The sequence below is a fragment of the Schistocerca nitens genome, chromosome 3 (genome assembly GCF_023898315.1).
Source record: "Schistocerca nitens isolate TAMUIC-IGC-003100 chromosome 3, iqSchNite1.1, whole genome shotgun sequence".
NCBI lineage: Eukaryota > Metazoa > Arthropoda > Insecta > Orthoptera > Acrididae > Schistocerca > Schistocerca nitens.
In genome coordinates this window covers 564,561,839-564,584,637 of record NC_064616.1, presented here as the reverse complement: position 1 = coordinate 564,584,637, position 22,799 = coordinate 564,561,839, and positions in this window count along the sequence as shown.

Sequence of the window (22,799 nt, the reverse complement as noted above, 5' to 3'; positions counted from 1 at the left end):
GTGTTGTTGGAGGCGGTGCAGGTACATATCCAGCTTCTCTTCCGTCTCGTTAAAAGATGGTAACGCCAAGGGTGACGGTGGATCTGATGCCGCACATTGCCTCTAAAATCAGTGGATTTTGCACTGCTTAGAGTTAACAGGTGATTTAAATAGTTCGGCCGGTATTTCCACAGCTTCACGAAATCTGGATCCACGGCTGTAAATTTTGTACACATAGTGACGGTCGAAAAAGTGAGGAATAAGGTGTTCTGTTGTAGTAAAAATTACGATATAAATCAATTGAAGATGGTCACTGAAATGTTACGTCTGGTCCCTTTTTCCCTCCCTGCAGGAAATTTCGTTGGCGTTTACACCAAGATGGTGGAAATGCCCTACATACTCTTTCTGAAATTTGGAGGGAAATTCGAAAACAAGGCTATTTCTTCTACTTTATATGGCGGAGTGTCTGAGTAAACCAGTAATCCAACCAAAAAGTCAAGATAGTCGGACTATAAAATTTGATTTATGTAAACACGCCGGAAAATTTTCCATTTGTCCTTGTTACCTGGTTTCAGCTTCTGACCCTGTTACACCTTTTTCTTTTTTTGAATAGATCGTAGCTTAGAGATAGGTCTTAATTATCAAGATAGTGCGCAGTTAAGTGCTGTGTTAGTAGATAAATTACCATTGGTGGCGGAAAGCAAACGAAGTGGAAAGTAGTAAGACACTTGCTCTGTATTTGCAGAGTGCGAGTAAGCGAAATTGGCGTCTCTGTAACCATAACATGCATGGTAGGAGTAATGATGTGGATATGTGGTATGGTACACATTTGAATTATTTGCAAAGCGCAAAAATCGTAGAACACCCTGTGTGAGCCACGGAAGCTCGAGCTTGGACACAAGGGGATGGGCAGGACAAATAAGTTTTTTCCCGACAGAGATGCCAGTCCTGCGTCCTTGGATTTTCACATCAATTTTAACTTAGTACCAGTCTTGGATATTTTCCTGACAATAATCTGGCAACGCCACCGAATTGTCTCCAGGGATTGAGAAGGGAGCTCGAAATTGACTTTATCGTGCCATTCTTGAATTGAGGAACCTATGCGATACTTTGGATGACACCACAACATCCACTTGTAATGTTACAACTTCCTTTTGTGCTGGGAGAACGTCTGTTCCTGCCCCACCGTTTACTGTTCGTTATATTTTTCTGTGGTGTTTCGGAAACGAATCCCAGTTTGACTGTTCTGTTTCCATTAGGTTATCTCACAGTCACAACTATCAAAAATTCCTCGCAGAGGTATAACTTTAGCATTGATTGCCGTTTTAGGGTGGTCAGTGGAACCTTTACACATGGCGACCGTGACAGGACCTAATGGAAACAGAGCAATCAAACTGGGATTCGTTTCCGAAAGTCCCCAGCAAAGTATAACCAACAGTAAAAGGTAGGGCAAGATCAGACGTTCTCCCAGCACAAAAGTAAGTTGTAACATTACAAGTGGACGTTCTGGTGTCATGCAAAGTATCGTATAGGTCCCTAAATTCAAGAATGACATGATAAAGTCAATTTCGAACACCCTTCTCAATCCATGGAGACAATTCAGTGGCGTTGCCAGACACATGAATGACTAATTAGGCTGGCAACTGGTTTTACTATGAAATTTTACAACTTGCTTCTGTGCTGGGAGAACATCTCTTCCTGAACCACCGTTTACTATTGGTTATAATTTGCTGGAAACGAATCCCAGTTTGATTGTTCTGTTTCTATTAGGTTGTATCACAGTCAACTTTCTCAAATTCCTCGCAGAGGTAGGACGTTAGCATCTATTGGCGTTGGAGGTGGTCGGTGGTACCGTTACACACTGTAACACTAGATCTGTCTTGTCATCACATACATTATTTGCAGGGTCTGTTACGAGTGGGAAGATGACCAAGGATGTCGTGAGCATTGAATACTGTCAGTTAGAGATGAGTTCAAGTCCTATTTATCGTTCTCGGCAGAATGACATGTTGTCCCAATAGCATAACTAATGTCTGATCTCCAAGAGAGCAGCCAGTAATAGATATCACAGAAAATTACAAAGAGGTAAGCAGAAACAACACCGTAGTGCCTACCGTCGTTAAAGCGGTAATTGTGAGATGTTTCTGGGAATGAGTTCTACTGTATACTTTTCACGGTTCGTCGTATACCTGTCTGCGATTCTGGCCTAGTCTCTTACTGATTTGCAGAACTGTGCTTTTTTTACGTTAAACACAACTCAGTGTAGTACTGCCACTGTATATTTGCATCCTGACTAAATATGTATCATCTGCTTTGTATAGAGTTGCCAATTTGGGCACTAGGTTTTCTCTGATCTAAACCTGTTATTTTTTCTGCAGTTCGTCATTTGTGTATTTAAATTAATTATGTTAGTAGGTATTTATGTAATATTTAAGGGAAATGAAGTAGTGTGGATGGAATTGACAATCTAAGTGGGGACTGGGTGGGATGAGGCAAAGATGAGTAAAGAATAAGTGCCAATTAGCGGGATGGAGAGAGAGTAGGAGAAAAAGGGTGAAAAGGAAGGGATGAAATGAAAGGGGGGAGGGGGAGGGAGTAGAGTGGTAGGAGTTGAAGGAGGGAAAAAGGGAAATTTTTTCTATGTGACTTTCTTCAATATTTATTTGGCCATTGAGTAACAGTTTTACTGTGTGTAAATGCTTTGAGTGCGTGAAAAAATTCCTGGAAAGTGAGGAGGTGTCTTTACTGATTTTTATGAAGTAAATATGTTTTTCTATAGTGCTTGGTCTGTGGTATTCTTGTTGAAGATGGTCCGAAAGTGGTGAATGGTTTGTACCGTATTCCCATGCCATGATGTGCTCTTTACATTTTGTGTCAAATGTCGTGCCAGTCACCTCAATGCAGAGTTCTCACAGTCTCTGCAATTGAGCTGGTAGATACCAGGTTGTTGGTGTCTGTCTGGTTTAGATTTTAGTTTAGGGATGTGTTTCTGTTTTGAGTTATTTGTTTTGTAGGCATTGTTAATGTCCCGTTTCTTGAATATACACTGAGGCGACAAAATGTCATGGGGTAGAGATATGCACATATACAAATGGCGTTAGTATCGAATGCACACGGTATAAACGGGCAACGAATTGGCTGAGCTTTCAATTGCACTCAGGTGATTAATGTGAAATGTTTCAAACGTGATTGTGGCAGCACGACGGGAATTAACAGACTTTGAACGCTGAATGGTGGTTGGAATTAGACGCATGGGACATTCCAATTCGGAAATCGTTAGGGAGTTCAATATTCCGAAATTCACAGTGACAAGAATGTGACGAGAATAAGAAATTTAAGACATTACCTCTCATCAAGAGCAACGCAGTGGCCGACGGCATTCACTTAACCACCGAGAGGAGCGGTACTTGCGTAGAACTTTGACAGCTAGCAGACAAGCAACTGTGCGTGAAATAGCCGCAGAAATGAATGTGACGTACGACGAACGTATCAGGACAGTGCGGCCAAATGTGGCGATAATGGGCTATGGCAGCAAACGATCGACGCGGGTGCCTTTGCATCTGCAGCGCCTCTCCTGGACTCGTGACCAAATCGGTTGGACCCTAGACTACTGGGAAACAGTGGCTTGGTCAGATGACTCCCGATGTCAGCTGGTAAGAGCTGGTGGTAGGGTTAGAGTGTGGCGCAGACCCCACAAAGCCATGGACCCAAGTTGTCAACAAGGCACTGTGTATGCTGGTGGTGTCTCCATAAAGCTGTGGGCTGTCCCTATTTGGGGACCATCTGCGGCCATTTATGGACTTCAAACGTTTCAAATGACTCTGAGCACTATGGGACTTAACATCTGAGGTCATCAGTCGCCTAGAACTTAGAACTAATTAAACCTAACTAACCTAAGGACATCACACACATACGTGCCCGAGGCAGGATTCGAACCTGCGACCGTAGCGGTCGCGCGGCTTCAGACTGAAGCGACTAGAACCGCTCGGCCACAGCAGCCAGCTTACGGACTTCATGTTCCCAAACAGCGATGTTATGTCACCGATCCACAACATTATGCGTTTGGTTTGAAGAGCATTCTGGACATTTCTAGCATATGATTTGGCCGCCCAGATCACCCTATGTGAATCCTATTCGACATAACGGAGAGGTCAGTTCGTACACGAAATCCTGCACCAGCAGCACTTTCGCGATTATGGACGGCTACAGGGTCAGAATGACTCAATATTTCTGCAGGGGAATTCCAACGACTTGTTGAGTGCATGCCATCTCAAGTTGCTGCACTACACCGGGCGAACAGAGGTCCGACACGATATTGGGAGGTATCCCACGAATTTTGTCACTTCACTGTGTTACCTATTTTGTGTGTTAATTTATTAAGACAGGTGATTGTGTGCCATTTTTTGTGTCTGTGCTGCTTGTATGCGTTGATGTGATTTGGTTTGTTTGTTTCCTAATTTGTGTGTTTGTTTTTCAGTTTAGTTTATCTACTAGGGCTTCTTTGAATTCATTTCAATGCTATCTATTTTATAATGGCTAGGTCCTACACAGATAAACTAGATGCTTCCATTTGAAGAGGAATGTGAGGATTAGATTCAACCACATAAATATACATCATTTTAGATACAGTGTTCTGTCGTTCAAATGGCGACTCCGCAACTTAACCGCATACGTGTATTTTCTGTCTGTCTAAAACGAGAAACCCATCATATTGCAGTTACATTTACCAGTGGAATTAGTGCTAGACTAAGAGTATTTCGTAAACTAGGAGCGAGTCTACGAATATATACAGAGAAACTACTTGGCGAAGTGGACACCGCAAGAGTAGGATAAGCTGGGCGATCTGCAAAAAATATAATCGGAGAAGCTCGAAAAAATAGAAGACAGACTTGGAAGACGACCTGCAATACGGAACAGGGTGTTCTTAATGAATGTCATGTAACGATAAAACTAAGAAATGTCATTAAAATGCTTTTTTTGCAGTTTATACACGTACAATTTCAAACGCCCTTTTTTCTCTGGTTGGCGCTAGTCTCCAACCAATGGTGGGGGTTGACATAGTATGTTGCAGGGATACTTATTGATCTCATAATGTTACAGGCTCCTCCACAACGATTGTCAAAGCTATGCTTGAATATATGCTCAGTTGTTTTTGTGTAAATTTTCGTGTCAAAATTATAAGAAAAATGTAATCTTTGAATAAAATCAATACACAGGCTGACAATAAAGAGATGCACACAGCAGGAGAGGAGGAAACGAAATCGAACTTCATAAGTTAAGAGGGTATGTGATGCTATTTTGTTGATTACAAAATTGACTAAATTCACATAAGAACTTGTCAGTATGAGAAGACCACTTATCATTATGATGTAGCACTGCCTCTGGCTTTGATGCATGAACTGATCCGGTTGGAACGAGCGTCATCCAATAGCTGTATTCTCTCCTGAGATAAGCTGGCCTCCAGCTGTTGAAAATGGTTCTTTATACCCTGGATACTGGCGATGAGTGGGAGTTTATGACCAACGTTTTCACACACTTGTTTCACTGGGGAGAGATCTGCGGATATTGCTAACCGCGAGAGTATCTCAACAACTCGCAGCCGGTTTTAGAGACATGTGGCATCTGTGGACGAGCATTGCCTGGTTGAAAAAATCGCACCACGTTACTGTCGCATGAGAGGGAAACCTGAGGGCCCTGGATGTCCGAGACGTATTGTTGTGCCGTCATAGTTCTCTCAGCCACTACCAGCCGAGGCCTGAAGTCATACTCGATGGCTCCCCGCACCAAGACGCCAAGAGTAACACATGTGTACCCCTCCAAAACATTGGAAGAGCGGGTCCTCTCTCCAAGTCGCTTCCATACTCGCCAACGATGGTCATCCGGGTTTTGCAGAACAGCGATTCATCTCTGAATACACTCCTGGAAATTGAAATAAGAACACCGTGAATTCATTGTCCCAGGAAGGGGAAACTTTATTGACACATTCCTGGGGTCAGATACATCACATGATCACACTGACAGAACCACAGGCACATAGACACAGGCAACAGAGCATGCACAATGTCGGCACTAGTACAGTGTATATCCACCTTTCGCAGCAATGCAGGCTGCTATTCTCCCATGGAGACGATCGTAGAGATGCTGGATGTAGTCCTGTGGAACGGCTTGCCATGCCATTTCCACCTGGCGCCTCAGTTGGACCAGCGTTCGTGCTGGACGTGCAGACCGCGTGAGACGACGCTTCATCCAGTCCCAAACATGCTCAATGGGGGACAGATCCGGAGATCTTGCTGGCCAGGGTAGTTGACTTACACCTTCTAGAGCACGTTGGGTGGCACGGGATACATGCGGACGTGCATTGTCCTGTTGGAACAGCAAGTTCCCTTGCCGGTCTAGGAATGGTAGAACGATGGGTTCGATGACGGTTTGGATGTACCGTGCACTATTCAGTGTCCCCTCGACGATCACCAGTGGTGTACGGCAAGTGTGGGAGATCGCTCCCCACACCATGATGCCGGGTGTTGGCCCTGTGTGCCTCGGTCGTATGCAGTCCTGATTGTGGCGCTCACCTGCACGGCGCCAAACACGCATACGACCATCATTGGCACCAAGGCAGAAGCGACTCTCATCGCTGAAGACGACACGTCTCCATTCGTCCCTCCATTCACGCCTGTCGCGACACCACTGGAGGCGGGCTGCACGATGTTGGGGCGTGAGCGGAAGACGGCCTAACGGTGTGTGGGACCGTAGCCCAGCTTCATGGAGACGGTTGCGAATGGTCCTCGCCGATACCCCAGGAGCAACAGTGTCCCTAATTTGCTGGGAAGTGGCGGTGCGGTCCCCTACGGCACTGCGTAGGATCCTACGATCTTGGCGTGCATCCGTGCGTCGCTGCGGTCCGGTCCCAGGTCGACGGGCACGTGCACCTTCCGCCGACCACTGGCGACAACATCGATGTACTGTGGAGACCTCACGCCCCACGTGTTGAGCAATTCGGCGGTACGTCCACCCGGCCTCCCGCATGCCCACTATACGCCCTCGCTCAAAGTCCGTCAACTGCACATACGGTTCACGTCCACGCTGTCGCGGCATGCTACCAGTGTTAAAGACTGCGATGGAGCTCCGTATGCCACGGCAAACTGGCTGACACTGACGGCGGCGGTGCACAAATGCTGCGCAGCTAGCGCCATTCGACGGCCAACACCGCGGTTCCTGGTGTGTCCGCTGTGCCGTACGTGTGATCATTGCTTGTACAGCCCTCTCGCAGTGTCCGGAGCAAGTATGGTGGGTCTGACACACCGGTGTCAATGTGTTCTTTTTTCCATTTCCAGGGGTGTACAAAGCGACGTCATTGATCGGGACCCCTATTGCCCTGGCACAGCACCCCTCCAAGTACAGCCGTTTGTATTTTGGTGTTGACAGCAGCTTACATATATGGCAGTAATTCTCTCGTCTGGTTGGCGCTAGTCTCCAACCAATGGTGGGGGTTGACATAGTATGTTGCAGGGAGTCAGTTAACTGTTCTCGGATGGCAGACGTAAACGTGAAAGGATTACGATGTGCTAGGTGCATAGTAATGGTTCGCCCTTGCCGTGGTCAGGCATGGTCGACTTGAACATTGACAAAAGAGTATGCGTGCCCGCACGTTCCTGTGAAGTCCAGCATCGGGGCACTGTCACATCTGAATGCCCCACAGATCTGTATATTGCGCGATTGGACCAGATGGCTACATGGAGTTCCCTAGTGACGCATCTTTCAAAACTCAGATGTTAATAATGCTTCCTCACACGATTACGCTTCATTTCCGTCTCCTTCACAGTGGTCACTTAACATATGACGCTGTTCAAACCTCTTATACACCGTAACAGGCCGAGTAACAACCCTAAACACGAACTACATTAATGTACTGTGGTGGCCGTTCTACCTGTCACAGAGAATTCCAACGCTAATCAATTACATACCCGTCGATGGTATGTACGTGTACTAAGTTAATCTGACATCCGAGCACGTCTTCTGGTTGCTTCTCCTGTTTAGTCAAGTAGTATATAAACGCTTTCGTACTAATGAAAATTCATGATTGTGAATCTGCTGAATGACGCCACTATAGTTAATATACGGTAGAAATTCCTCAACTGTCTCTGACATAAGTGTTCACGAACACCGGAAATTTAACATGTGCAAGATAGGACACCGGGTCTTCCTTTAAGAGGTTTACGGAATTCTCGTGAAACCTAAATATGGATGACCGAATGGGGATATGAATTCCGCCCCTTCACAATGCAATTCTACTGCCGTAAGCACTGCGACGTCTCCATCGACACCCTTACGCTTACACGGCACCTCGTGCAGCGATCCAAGACTTTTATGAAGCTACAACGTCGGCGCTTACCTGCCTACAGTTGCGAAATGTAAATCTGAGGTTGAAGCCATTATGTTGTATTGTTGTACGATTCGGATGTGACTGTTTTTCTGCCTTATCAATAAACAAACAAATTGACGTTCTGAGCTCCTGATGCAGTGAAAACAACTTCGGGTTAAGTAAGTCACGGTGTTGTTTTCTTATCATTAGAAATTTAGCCTGGCTTCTTGAGGAAACCCCTTAGAGTCAATGGTAACAGTGTCTTCTCAGTATCTGCTAACAGACATCCGGGTAATTCTTGAAGAAAGGTAAATACGCGTTAACGATCGGTACTGCTTCGTTACATTAAAGTTACTCTCACACAGAAATTGACCTACGACACAAATTATGCACCAGGTCTGTCCGAATTCCCCAACAATCACTGGCTTTTGACGTAAACTTTAAAATTTATTTCGAAATTCGACCTATTTGACCCCCAGTCAATAATGCTTACAAATTCCCCAAAATCAATAGGAAATCTGTGTGGCTGATCGGGTTACTAAGTGTTCGCTCTTGGAGCCTTCGTGAAGGAACTGGGGAAGCGCTATAGGTGTTAAAAGCTTCGTATGGAGAGTTGGATGCAGCAGCTGTGAGAGAGCACGGGACGTTATTACCGGGCAGCCTAATGCAGGTAAGGGAGGCGGGAGGCGTGTTTTTTAACTACATGTCTCGTCTTGATTGGGTTGGGTATCCGTGGGATCGGGACTGGGCCCTCCACGCCCCTCTGGAGAGACCAAACAGGTATGAGTCGGCCGGTCGGCGGACCCTGGTCCCTGCAACACAGCTGGACGCAGTCGGATTCACTGCGGTTTATTCCACTTCTGCACTTTCGTCAGAGACAAAGAGCACACAACACGAACAAATTCAAATACGAACGATCCTCTCATTGAGTCGCGATATATTACGTAGGCCTAACTAGTACAGTTTCACAGCGTTTCTTGTAATAAGAAGTAGACTCCAAATAGTTAAACAACTGATCTGCCGTGCAGTTTTTATCACTTTTTATTTGCGGTACAGCTGTTTCTCGTGACTAAGTTGAAGAGCTACATTTCTTCTGCATCTAAATCTATACTCCGTCAGCCATTTAACGGTGTATGGCGGGAGCAATTACATTACTCCTATCACCTCCCCCTTTCTCTCTTGCATTCACGATTGGTGCATGGGAAGAACGAGCGTCAGTAAGGCCTCGCATAAGGTCTAATCTATCTGATAACATCCACATCGCCGGCCGGAGTGGCCGTGCGGTTCTAGGCGCTACAGTCTGGAAGCGAGCGACCGCTACGGTCGCAGGTTCGAATCCTGACTCGGGCACGGATGTGTGTGATGTCCTTAGGTTAGTTAGGTTTAAGTAGTTCTAAGTTCTAGGGGACTGATGACCACAGCAGTTAAGTCCCACAGTGCTCAGAGCCATTTGAACCATTTTTTTACATCTACATCTACATCATACTCCACAAGCCACCCAATGGTATGTGGCGGAGTGTGCTTCTAGTATCACTAACTGATCCCCCCTACCCTGTTTCACTCGGGAATGTCGCGTGAAAAGAATGTACTGGCTTTAACTTCTCGGATTTTCTCGTGGTGGTTATTGCACAAGATGTATGTGGGAGGAAATAATACGTATCCGACTCTTCCCGGAAAGTGCTCTATCTAAATTTTAGAAGTAAACCTCTTCGTCATGCACAATGCCTCTCTTGTAGTGTCTGCCAATGAAAATTGTTCAGCATCTCAGTAACACTCTCGCGCTGACTAAACGATCCCGTGGCGAAACGCGTCGCCCTTTCTTGGATTTTCACTCTCTTCTAACAGTCCTATTTGATAAGAAACCCATGTTGATAAACAATACTCAAGAATCGTTCGAATAAGCGCCTTGTAAGCCACTTTCTTCGTGAGTGAGTCACATTTCCTTAAGATTATTCCTATGAATCTCAGTCTGGCATCTGCTTTTCCTACTCTTTGTTTTATGTGATCACTTCACGTCAGGTCACTCTGGATTGTTGCTCGCAGATATTTTACGGTAGATACTGTTTCCAGCAGTTTCTCATCAATAAGGTAGTTGTACAGTTGTGGCTTTCTTTTCCTACCTATGACCAACATACTACATTCATTTACGTTCACGGTCAATTGCCAGACCTGCACCGTTCATCAATCATCTGCAGGTCATCCTACAAATCGATGCTGTCTACTGGCGTTGCTACTTTTCTATAGACAACTGAATCATTTGCAAATGGACTTAAAGAGCATCCGACGCCTTCTACTAGATCATTTATGTACGTTGTAAACAGTGACGTTCCTACCACACTTCCTTAGGGTATTCTGGAAATTACTTTTACATCTGTCGATTTCATTCCGTTAAGAGCGACGTGTTGAGTTCTGTGTATAAGGAAGTATTGATCCCAGTCGCAAATCTGGTCCGATACTCGGTAGCCCCTTTTTTTTTTCTCACTAAACGACAGTACCGGACGGTGTCAAATGCCTTCCTGAAGTCGAGGAACACGGCGTCAACCTGAAGGTCGTTATCTGCAGCGCTATGGTTCTCATGGAGGAACAGTGAGAGCTGAATTTTGCAATATTTCTGTTTGCAGTATCCGTATTGATTTTTAAAGAGTGGTTTTCGTTCTTCAGAACCGTCATAATTCTTGAGCATGATACGTCGTCCATAACTCTACAACAGACTGACGTCAAAGATTTAGATCTAGAATTGTTTGAATCTGTCCTATGGCCGTTCTTGAAAAGGAGAATGACTTGCTCCTTGCTCCAGTCGCTTCGTTTTTCAGTTTACAAGAGGTATGTGTTAGAAAATATGTTCGCCCAGTCTTCTTGGAACTTACACTCTTGGAATTTTTACAATAAAGTTAAAGCAATTACAGCCTTGGTCACAAAATTTAAATCTTTTGACCAGGTTTCAACTCTTCTGTGAGTACCTTCATCAGAAATTAAATACTCAAATTGGCCTATAACACATGTAAAAATTTATGGGAAAAATATTTTATATAGAAGTGTAAGTACTGGCTAACAGTACAAGAAAGAAACAGTACTTACATGTCACGTATAAGATAAATATCAAGCGAGAAAGGCTTTAGTCACAAAATTTTTAAAAGGAATACATAGGAGAGCCACCGTGCGCTGCTCATACCTATAAAGCCACAGGTAGACAGCTGACTGTTAAGATGAACAGTATTTAGTACATGAACTACCGGGCAAAGTTTCATTTGACACAGCAGACGTGGTAAATCCTTGTTTTTGTAAAAGCTTAGTAATGCAGTTTGAAGACTGAAAACTGATTAACAGTACAAAAGAAAACAGTACTTACACGTCACGTAAAAAATAAATATGAAGCGAAGAAACTTTAGTCACAATGTTTAAAGTAGACTGCGTGGAAAGCAAGCCACGACAGGCTACTCGCATATGTCGAGCTACAGGTAGCATCAGACTGGGAGCCCCCCTTAACAACTGCAGGCAGGTGAATATTGCATCGAGAGTGCCATCTAGTAGCCGCAAGTACACCATGGCTACTTAACATTCAAATAAAGATAGACGAATATTATGATGAACATTATCCAGCACATGACGTAAAAGGTAATATTTTGTTTGACAGCAGCAGAAAAGGTAACATTTTGCCTACATCAGAGCTTAGAAGCACAGTTTACAGGATGAAAACACCATTATAGAAAATACAGAAAGGGCTGAATGACACAGCCTGTAGAAAACGATATAACGTGAAATAAAGCCAGTATAAACCATTTAATAAACGAAAAGTTATGCGTTGACTTAGATGGAAAAAACATTTCGGTAACTGCTCGAGGAAACATTAAATCAAACATCAAGTAACTTCTTTATACCGTTGAAGAAGTTTTTATTACGCAACTGCAGCTGCTCATTGAGAATGAGGCTATCATTTCGAAAAAGATGTTTAAAAATTTCTAATTCTTCGAAAATATCTAATCGATGCCCTTTCTTCTCAGAGTGTAAAATGTTGATATCGTGAATAGCTGTTGGCTCGTGACCTGTAATAAGGTGGTCGACAAAAGATGAATTTTTGGTGCTAGTGCCATTTTTTCTTAAAAGATGTTCTTTATATCTGGTTGTAAAGGCACGGCCTGTTTGTCCTTTGTAGTAAGAGGAGCAGGTGTCGCAGAAAATCTTATAGACGCCAGAATTTTCGAAAGGGGAACGAGTCGATTTTAAATTATGAATAAAGTTTCTTTCAAACTATGATTGGTAGAAAAGGCAACGTTATAGTTGTATTTATTACGAATAAGGCGTTGAATGTGATAGGAGATGGGCCCCAAGAATGGTATACAAAAATATTTTTTTGGTTTAGATTCAATGATAGAGGTGCCGAACGTAGTAACTCTTTTAACAGTTTTGTTTTTAAGGATATCATCCACTATGCCAGGCCCATATTCGTTATTGACTGCTATACTTTTTAGTAAATTAATATCTGAATTCTTCTTCCGAGAGGGGAATAGAAGTATCTCTGTGAATAGCAGAGTGAAAGAAAGCGTTTTTATGAGACAGTCGATGCATGGAAGACGCAAGTACTACCTGATCAGTGTATGATTCTTTACGAAAAACATTGAATGAGATTTTATTTTCTTCTGCTGTAAGCGACAAGTCAAGAAAGTTTAACTGGTGGACATCGTTTTCGAGTACGATGGTGCAAGACATGTTCTCATGAAGTTCATTAAAGAGATTGAAAATACGGTCAATGCCATCAGCAGGTCCCTTGTAGGTGACTAAAATATCATCAACATATCTGAAATTGGAGAGAATGCCTAGTGCTGTAGCTGAAAAACAATTGAAAAGCTTTTCTTCTAGAGAGTTACTGAAAATACCACCAAGAATACCAGCTAACGGATTTCCCATAGTGAGACCGTCGGATTTCTGGTACAATTGCTCATTAAATTCAGAATAGTTGTATTTGACTACGACTATGATGCGATTCATAAATTCAGTGATTAGTTCATCTGAAAGTTCTTTTTTGAAACAACGTAAATTTTTTCTACAGTTGTAAGCGTTTCTTGTACGGGAACGTTAGTACAAAGATCTTTGATGTCTAATGAATACAACTTGGTATCTGAACTGCATTCTAAATCTTTTATTTTACGGACTAAGGCGTGACTATAGGTGATGGAATAATTGTTCTCGAAAAAGAATGATTTGTTCTGAGTTTCACGCAGAAATTTAGCTAAATCATGATACGCGCTATTCATACTATTAGAAATCAGCCGTATCGGATGGTTCAATTTTAAACTGAGACCGAAGTTTTGGAGGCTGAAGTTTCATGTTGATAAACATTTTCTTCTGAAAAGGTTTGATTAGAAATTTTGCGTTATTGATGGCTGACCTGACTTATTTTGTAATTCCGGAGTCGGATCCTCATGCGGTTCCGAAATACTGTTTTCGTTAAAAAATCTAAAGTTTTAGAAATATATTCAGAATTGTAGGCAATAAATAAAGAGCAACCTTTGTCAGACTTAGTTATTAAAGCATCACCTTCTTTAAGTTTATTATTAATGGATTTAACCAATTTTCTATCGTTGTGCATAACATTATGAAGAGAGGCTATGTTTTTACTGAGAATGTTAGCTTCATCATAAGCAGTTCTAGTTTGGTATGGAGCCCCTCAGGAAAATAGCGGGTAGGTCGGGGAAGAATGCCAGTGTGCACTCGGTGTGCTTGCCGGGGGGTCTCGTCCGTAATGTGGAGGAGGCCCTTCCGGCAGCTATTGAACGCACTGGGTGTGACCGGCTGCAGATAGTAGCACATGTCGGAACGAATGACGCCTGCCGCTTGGGTTCTGAGGCCATCCTTGGTTCCTTCCGGCGGCTGGCTGATTTGGTGAAGACAACCAGCATCGCACGCGGAGTGCAAGCTGAGCTTAATATCTGCAGCATAGTGCCCAGAGTCGATCGCGGTCCTCTGGTTTGGAGCCGTGTGGAGGGTCTAAACCAGAGGCTCAGACGACTCTGCGACTATAATGGTTGCAAATTCATCGACCTCCGTTATTGGGTGGAGAACTGTAGGGCCCCCCTAGACAGGTCAGGCGTGCACTACACACCGGAAGCAGCTACTAGGGTAGCAGAGTACGTGTGGCGTGCACACGGGGGTTTTTTAGGTTAGAGGGACCCCCCCTTGGGCGAAACGATAAAATACCTGACGGCTTACCAGAGAGAACATTATCATCGTTGATAAAGAACGTCCGTCCTCAGAGACCAAAAACAGGAAAAGTTAACGTAATATTGGTAAACTGCAGGAGTATCCAGGGCAAGGTTCCTGAATTAGTATCTCTTATTGAAGGAAATAGTGCGCATATAGTATTAGGAACGGAAAGTTGGTTAAAACCGGAAGTGAACAGTAACGAAATCCTAGACACAGAATGGAATATATACCGCAAGGATAGGATAAACGCCAATGGTGGAGGAGTATTTATAGCAGTAAAGAATTCAATAATATCCAGTGAAGTTATTAGCGAATGCGAATGTGAAATAATCTGGGTTAAGTTAAGTATCAAAGGTGGGTCAGATATGATAGTCGGATGCTTCTATAGGCCACCTGCATCAGCAACCGTAGTAGTTGAGCGCCTCAGAGAGAACCTGCAGAACGTCGTGAAGAAGTTTCGTGATCATACTATTGTAATAGGGGGAGACTTCAATCTACCAGGTATAGAATGGGATAGTCACACAATCAGAACTGGAGCCAGGGACAGAGACTCTTGTGACATTATCCTGACTGCCTTGTCCGAGAATTACTTCGAGCAGATAGTTAGAGAACCAACTCGTGAAGCTAACGTTTTAGACCTCATAGCAACAAATAGACCGGAACTTTTCGACTCCGTGAATGTAGAAGAGGGTATCAGTGATCATAAGTCAGTGGTTGCATCAATGACTACAAGTGTAATAAGAAATGCCAAGAAAGGAAGGAAAATCTATTTGCTTAACAAGAGTGATAGGGCACAAATCGCAGAATATCTGAGTGACCACCATCAAACGTTCATTTCTGAGGAGGAGGATGTGGAACAAAAATGGAAAAAATTCAGAAACATCGTCCAGTACGCCTTAGATAAGTTCGTACCGACTAAGGTCCAAAGCGAGGGGAAAGATCCACCGTGGTATAACAATCATGTACGAAAGGTACTACGGAAACAAAGAAAGCTTCACCATAGGTTTAAGAGTAGTCGAATCATAGCTGATAAGGAAAAGCTGAACGAAGCGAAAAAGAGCGTAAAGAGAGCAATGAGAGAAGCATTCAACGAATTCGAACATAAAACATTGGCAAACAATCTAAACAAGAACCCTAAAAAGTTTTGGTCATATGTAAAATCGGTAAGCGGATCTAAATCCCCTATTCAGTCACTCGTTGACCACGATGGCACCGAAACAAAGGACGACCGAAGAAAGGCAGAAATACTGAATTCAGTGTTCCGAAACTGTTTCACTGCGGAAAATCGTAACACGGTCCCTGACTTCAGCCGTCGCACGGACGCCAAAATGGAAAATATTGAAATAAACGATATCGGAATTGAAAAACAACTGCTATCACTTAGTAGCGGAAAAGCATCCGGACCAGACGAGATACCCTTAAGATTCTACAGTGATTATGCTAAAGAACTTGCCCCCTTTCTATCAGCAATTTATCGTAGATCTCTGGAAGAACGTAAAGTACCTAGCGACTGGAAGAAAGCACAGGTCGTTCCCATTTTCAAGAAGGGTCATAAATCAGATGCGAATAATTATAGGCCTATTTCACTTACGTCAATCTGTTGTAGAATAATGGAACATGTTTTGTGTTCTCGTATTATGACGTTCTTAGATAATACAAATCTCCTTCATCATAACCAACATGGATTCCGCAAACAGAGATCATGTGAAACCCAGCTCGCCCTATTTGCCCAAGAAATTCACAGTGCCGTAGACACTGGCGAGCAGATTGATGCCGTATTCCTGGACTTCAGGAAGGCATTTGATACGGTTCCGCACTTACGTTTAGTGAAAAAAATACGTGCTTACGGAATATCGGACCAGGTTTGTGATTGGATTCAGGATTTCCTAGAAGAAAGAACACAACATGTCATTCTTAACGGTTCAAAATCTGCAGATGTAGAGGTAATTTCGGGAGTACCGCAAGGAAGCGTGATAGGACCTTTATTGTTTACAATATACATAAATGACTTAGTTGACAACATCGGTAGCTCCGTGAGGCTATTTGCAGATGACACGGTTGTCTACAAGAAAGTAGCAACATCAGAAGACTCGTACGTACTCCAGGAAGACCTGCAGAGGATTAATGAATGGTGCGACAGCTGGCAGCTTTCCCTAAACGTAGATAAATGTAATATAATGCGCATACATAGGGGCAGAAATCCATTCCAGTACGATTATGCCATAGGTGGTAAATCATTGGAAGCGGTAACGACCGTAAAATACTTAGGAGTTACTATCCGGAGCGATCTGAAGTGGAATGATCACATAAAACAAATAGTGGGAAAAGCAGGCGCCAGGTTGAGATTCATAGGAAGAATTCTAAGAAAATGTGACTCATCGACGAAAGAAGTAGCTTACAAAACGCTTGTTCGTCCGATTCTTGAGTATTGCTCATCAGTATGGGACCCTTACCAGGTTGGATTAATAGAAGAGATAGACATGATCCAGCGAAAAGCAGCGCGATTCGTCATGGGGACATTTAGTCAGCGCGAGAGCGTTACGGAGATGCTGAACAAGCTCCAGTGGCGGACACTTCAAGAAAGGCGTTACGCAATACGGAGAGGTTTATTATCGAAATTACGAGAGAGCACATTCCGGGAAGAGATGGGCAACATATTACTACCGCCCACATATATCTCGCGTAATGATCACAACGAAAAGATCCGAGAAATTAGAGCAAATACGGAGACTTACAAGCAGTCGTTCTTCCCACGCACAATTCGTGAATGGAACAGGGAAGGGGGGATCAGATAGTGGTACAATAAGTACCCTCCGCCACACACCGTAAGGTGGCTCGCGGAGTATAGATGTAGATGTAGATGTAGATGTATGAATTATCTATTATTTTTTTTTTACAATCAAGACCAGTTTTTAGGTCGACAAGCATTTTTTCTATTACATTTTTGTCTGACAGGTTAGGCATGACATTGTAGTTCAGCCCTTTTCCAAGCAAGACAGTTTCATTCCGTGTAAAAGTAATGTTAGTTTTATTTAGAATTCCTTTATAAAATACGTGACTGCTTTTCTTGAAAGTACTTTGAGGACATTTTTTTACAGGAAACAGACAAAAAAGTTTACTAAGTTTCTTTTCGTGCTTACGCAATATGCCTTGTTTACAAATTTCTAAATGTTCATTAATCTGTAGCAAGAAACCGTCAACGTTAAAATTATAATTAATACGAAAGATATTTGTGAGCTCTAAATACAGATAATATGCCTCTTCATTAAAAACATCTTTTTTAGCGTATATGCATTTATCGGAAATGTGATTTTTTAACAGTAATTTTGAAGAACATGGGATCTTTCTTACAATTTGCAGAATTAATATAGGCTCTGACATAATTAGGGACTAGTGCCATTTTTTCACATTGCTTATTAAACTGAATGGCCATACCTGTGCTTGTATGTTAACCGGCGACCTAGAAACGACGGAGAGGCACAGTCCTTGCCGCAGCGGCAGTGGTCCACAACCCCACGACGACTACCGCAGTCCATTTTACCCCTCCGCCGCCCCACACCGAACCCAGAGTTATTGTGCGGTTCGGCCCCCGGTCGACCCCCCAGAGGACGTCTCACACCAGACGAGTTTTGCGTGGTAGAGTAAGCGTGATGTACGTGTACGTGGAGAACTTGTTTGTGCAGTAATCGCCGACAAAGTGTAACTGAGGCGGAATAAGGGGACCCAGCCCGCATTCGCCGAGGCAGATGGAAAACCGCCTAAAAACCATCTACAGACTGGCCGGTTCACCGGACCTCGACACACATCGGCCGGGCGGATTCGTGCCGGGGACCAGGCGCTTCTTTCCGCCTGGAAACCCGTGCGTTAGACCGCACGGCCAACCGGGCGGGCATACCTGTGCTTAGTAGTTTCTTCTTTAGATCTTTATAAAAAAAATTAACAACAAGTATTTCAATGACGCACAACGCCTGACTTGCGTTTGCCGCTGGAGTTGAGCATCTATGTAACGCTCTCGTGCTTGCAAAAGAACCCGTGTTAAAGCGCTCAACTACACTCCTAGAAATTGAAATAAGAACACCGTGAATTCATTGTCCCAGGAAGGGGAAACTTCATTGACACATTCCTGGGGTCAGATACATCACATGATCACACTGACAGAACCACAGGCACATAGACACAGGCAACAGAGCATGCACAATGTCGGCACTAGTACAGTGTATATCCACCTTTCGCAGCAATGCAGGCTGCTATTCTCCCATGGAGACGATCGTAGAGATGCTGGATGTAGTCCTGTGGAACGGCTTGCCATGCCATTTCCACCTGGCGCCTCAGTTGGACCAGCGTTCGTGCTGGACGTGCAGACCGCGTGAGACGACGCTTCATCCAGTCCCAAACATGCTCAATGGGGGACAGATCCGGAGATCTTGCTGGCCAGGGTAGTTGACTTACACCTTCTAGAGCACGTTGGGTGGCACGGGATACATGCGGACGTGCATTGTCCTGTTGGAACAGCAAGTTCCCTTGCCGGTCTAGGAATGGTAGAACGATGGGTTCGATGACGGTTTGGATGTACCGTGCACTATTCAGTGTCCCCGCGACGATCACCAGTGGTGTACGGCCAGTGTAGGAGATCGCTCCCCACACCATGATGCCGGGTGTTGGCCCTGTGTGCCTCGGTCGTATGCAGTCCTGATTGTGGCGCTCACCTGCACGACGCCAAACACGCATACGACCATCATTGGCACCAAGGCAGAAGCGACTCTCATCGCTGAAGACGACACGTCTCCATTCGTCCCTCCATTCACGCCTGTCGCGACACCACTGGAGGCGGGCTGCACGATGTTGGGGCGTGAGCGGAAGACGGCCTAACGGTGTGCGGGACCGTAGCCCAGCTTCATGGAGACGGTTGCGAATGGTCCTCGCCGATACCCCAGGAGCAACAGTGTCCCTAATTTGCTGGGAAGTGGTGGTGCGGTCCCCTACGGCACTGCGTAGGATCCTACGGTCTTGGCGTGCATCCGTGCGTCGCTGCGGTCCGGTCCCAGGTCGACGGGCACGTGCACCTTCCGCCGACCACTGGCGACAACATCGATGTACTGTGGAGACCTCACGCCCCACGTGTTGAGCAATTCGGCGGTACGTCCACCCGGCCTCCCGCATGCCCACTATACGTCCTCGCTCAAAGTCCGTCAACTGCACATACGGTTCACGTCCACGCTGTTGCGGCATGCTACCAGTGTTAAAGACTGCGATGGAGCTCCGTATGCCACGGCAAACCGGCTGACACTGACGGCGGCGGTGCACAAATGCTGCGCAGCTAGCGCCATTCGACGGCCAACACCGCGGTTCCTGGTGTGTCCGCTGTGCCGTGCGTGTGATCATTGCTTGTACAGCCCTCTCGCAGTGTCCGGAGCAAGTATGGTGGGTCTGACACACCGGTGTCAATGTGTTCTTTTTTCCATTTCCAGGAGTGTATTTCATAGATGATTTGTATTTCTTCTGTTACTCTAACCCGGTAAGGGTTATATATTGACGACCAATACACAACGCATCCACAACGCCTCTCTTGTAGCTCCATACGCTAAAATTTGTTGAGCATCTCCATGATGGCATGTTGCTGCTTAGAAGTATCCGTGCGGAACGCGCCACTGTGATCTGTAATTCACAGATGATCCAACGCAAAGTGATACGTTGTGTACTGCTATTAATCCAACGTCGTATGGGTTGTATACTGACGGTCAATACTCAGAAATAAGTCAAGTAAGTGCCCTGTAAGCCATTTCTTTAGTGATTCAATCACATTTTATTAAAATTCTCCAAATATGTACGACGTGACGTGACAGTGCAAATTCTTATTAAATGAAACAAATTACTGAACTATTCGCCGGGACTTGGCAGAACACAACATTGTTAAATGGGAACCACTTCCTGATGTTCGAGGTACGCATAAAATATCATCCGAAATTGTGCTAAATGCATTCTCTGAAAATTATTTCGAGCTTTTAGTTCATGAGCCCACGTGAATAGTAAACGCTTGTGAAAACACACTTGACCTCTTAGCAACAAATAATCCTTAGTTAATAACGAGCATCAAAACCGATACAGGGATTAGTAGCGAGGTTGAATATTGTGAACCCCAAATCCTCCAAAAATAAATGAAAAATATACCTATTCAAAAAAGCAGATAAAAATTCACTTGACGCCTTTCTGAGAGAGAATCTCCACCCATTCCAAATTAATAATATAAGTGTAGACCAGATGCGGCTTGAATTCAAAGAAATAGTATCGGTAGCAACTGAGAGATTTATACGAAGTAAATTAACAAACGACGGAGCTGATCCTCCTTGGTACACAAAACGGGTTAGAATACTGTTGCAGAAACAACGAAACAAACATGCCAAATTCAAACAGATGCAAAATCCCCAAGATTGGCGATCTTTTACAGAAGCTCGAAATTTAGCGCGGACTTCAATGCGAGATGTTTATAACAGTGTCCACAACGAAACTTTGTCTCGAAATCTGGCAGAAAATCCAAAGAGATTCTGTCGTATGTGAAGTATGTCAGCGGCAAGAAACAATCAATGCCTTCTCTGCGTGATAGCAATGGAGATACTGTCGAAGACAGTGCTGCCGAAGCAGAGTTAATAAACACAGACTTTCGAAATGCCTTCACATAAGAAGACGAAGTAAATATTCCAGAATTCGAATCGAGAACAGCTGCCAACATGAGTAACGTAGAAGTAAGTATCCTCGGAGTAGTGAAGCAACTCAAATCACTTAATAAAAGCAAGTCTTCTGGTCCAGACTGTATACAAATTAGGTTCCTTTCGGAGTATGCTGATGCATTAGCCCCATACTAAGCAATCATATACAACCGTTCGCTCTACGAAAGATCCGTATCCAAAGACTGGGAAGTTGCAAAGGTCACACCAATATTCGAGAAAGGTAGTACGAGTAATCCACTTCATTACAGGCCCATATCGTTAACGTCGATATGCAGCAGGATTTTGGAACATATATTGTGTTCGAACATTATGAATTACCTCGAAGAAAACTGTCTATTGATACAGAGTCGCCGGCCGCTGGTGGCCGAGCGGTTCTGGCGCTACAGTCTGGAACCGCGCGACCGCAACGGTCGCAGGTTCGAATCCTGCCTCGGGCATGGATGTGTGTGTTGTCCTTAGGTTAGTTAGGTTTAAGTAGTTCTAAGTTCTAGGGGACTTATGACCTCAGCAGTTGAGTCCCATAGTGCTCAGAGACATATGAACCATATGATACAGAGTCAACATGAGTATAGAAAGCATCGTTCCTGTGAAACACAACTAGCTCTTTACTCACATGAAGTGTTGAGTGCCATTGACGGGGGATTTCAGATCGATTCCGTATTTCTGGATTTCCGGAAGGCTTTTGATACTGTACCACATAAGAGGTTTGTACTGAAATTGCGAGCTTATGGAATATCGTCTCAGTTATGTAACTGGATTTGTGATTTCCTGTCAGAGAGGTCACAGTTCGTAGTAATTGACGGAAAGTCATCGAGTAAAACAGAAGTGATTTCTGGCATTCCCCAAGGCGGTGTTGTAGGCCCTTTCCTTTTCCTTACCTATATAAACGATTTGGAAGACAATCTGAGCAGCCATCTTAGGTTGTTTGCAGATGACGCTGTCATTTATCGACTAATAAAGCCATAAGAAGATCAAAACAAATTGCAAAACGATTTCGAAAAGGTATTTGAATGGTGCGAAAATTGGCAATTGACCCTAAATAACGAAAAGTGTGAGGTCAACCACATGAGTGCTAAAAGGAATCCGTTAAACTTCGGTTACACAATAAATCAGTCTAATCTAAAGGCCGTAAATTCAACTAAATTCCTAGGTATTACAGTTAAGAACAACTTAAATTGGAAGGAGCACATAGAAAATGTTGTGGGTAAGGCTAACCAAAGACTGCGTTTTATTGGCAGGACACTTAGAAAATGTAACAAACCTACTAAGGAGACTGCCTACACTACGCTTGTCCGTCTTCTTTTAGAATACTGCTGCGCGGTGTGGGATCCTTACCAGATTGTACTGACGGAGTACATTGAAAAAGTTCAAAGAAGAGCAGCACGTTTTGTATTATCGCGAAATATGGGAGAGAGTGCCACAGATATGATACAGGATTTGGGCTGGGCAACATTAAAAGAAAGGCGTGTTTTGTTGCGACGGAATCTTCTCACGAAATTCCAATCACCAGCTTTCTCCTCCGAATGCGAAAATAT